The sequence below is a fragment of the Triticum aestivum genome, chromosome 3B (genome assembly GCF_018294505.1).
Source record: "Triticum aestivum cultivar Chinese Spring chromosome 3B, IWGSC CS RefSeq v2.1, whole genome shotgun sequence".
In the NCBI taxonomy this organism is placed as follows: Eukaryota; Viridiplantae; Streptophyta; class Magnoliopsida; order Poales; family Poaceae; genus Triticum; species Triticum aestivum.
In genome coordinates this window covers 769,981,332-769,982,855 of record NC_057801.1, presented here as the reverse complement: position 1 = coordinate 769,982,855, position 1,524 = coordinate 769,981,332, and positions in this window count along the sequence as shown.

Sequence of the window (1,524 nt, the reverse complement as noted above, 5' to 3'; positions counted from 1 at the left end):
CTTTCCCTCAAAAAAAAAAAAAACTTAAATAACCCCACCTTGCTTTCTTACATCGAATCGTGTCGGTTGATATACGTCTTAACTTGCTACGTAATCAGCAAGCTGGTTTGAGAATCATTAACCAGACGAGGAGGCATGGAGGCAGAAAGCAATCAAATTTGTGTGCACCGGTTTTGGGAAAAATTATATGGATTCATGAGTTCATGACATGCCGAGATGAAATCTCCTAGATTTTAATGAAAGAAAAAAATAGTGCATAGAGATATTAAATACAGATTTGGCTAAGGGCACTTCCAACACATTATATGTATTTAGATTTAGATACTCCCTCTTTTCTCCCTTTAAAATGAGTAGTAGCTTCTCGAACGAACAACGTTTAGAAGCTATTTCTCAGAAAATTTAGCTACACGTTAATTTTTTGTCCCGTTGCAACGCACGGGCATATGTGCTAGTATATATATATACTAGCAAAAGAGCCCGTGCGTTGCAACGGGAGAGAAAACATAACACACACTCTTAACTCAACAACCATCACTCAAGACCACAATAGGTCCATCTCTTTTATTTTTGTGAGGCATCATATTTGTGTTGCCGCTTATCCTCCTTCTCACCCTCGCCGGCGATGGCCTCGGTGTTCACACAAAACAACTAAAAACGTGTGTTGAATATAGTTAATCCTAAGGCGTCTCTCTCTCTCTCTCTCTCTCTCTCTCTCTCTCTCCCTCTCTCTCTCTCTCTGTCGCTCGCTTTCTCTCACTCTCGCGATGAGAAATCTGTTGTTTTCCCTTGCGACATTTTCAGAGGTATGCACGTGTAGTTATCGATGTTTTATTTTCCGTATATGCTTATAGTGGGGTATTTATTTGCAATCCAGATCACCGTCGGTATGAAAAAAAGGATCTTGCACTATAAATTATAAGTTTGCTTCCATAACAATATTTTAAAAATATTTAACAGGTAAAATTAACATCATATTTAGACTCCACACATTTTTCTAATAAAATTTCATATATAATATGTTAAAATCGAAGTTATGGTTTAAAAGATATATATAATTTAGAAAATCATTTGGTTTGACTCAAATATATTCCAAAATAATATTTAAAAATACTTAACAGGTAAAAATAATCTCTTATTCGTATTCTACATATTTTTCTAATCAAATTTCATATATAACATGTTCAAATCGGAGTTACGATTTAAAAGATATGGATGGTTTTAAAAAGGATTTGTTTAACTTAAATATGATCCACGGATGAATTACCTAAAACATCAGGGGGGGGGTTCGAAAAAATATAAAATAACGGTTCGGTTGTGACTTAAACCCGGACGCAGGTTGATTTCAAGAAAAGACAGGGACTTTTGTGTAAAATATGAAAATAACGCTTCGTTTAACTTAAAACAGGACTGCGGGTTGAATTCTCTAAAATGGAGGGACTTTTTCTAAAAAATGCCACGACGGACGAAAGAAACCCAGTTTGCTTTATTATTACTAGCAAAAATGTCCGTGCGTTGCAACGGGAA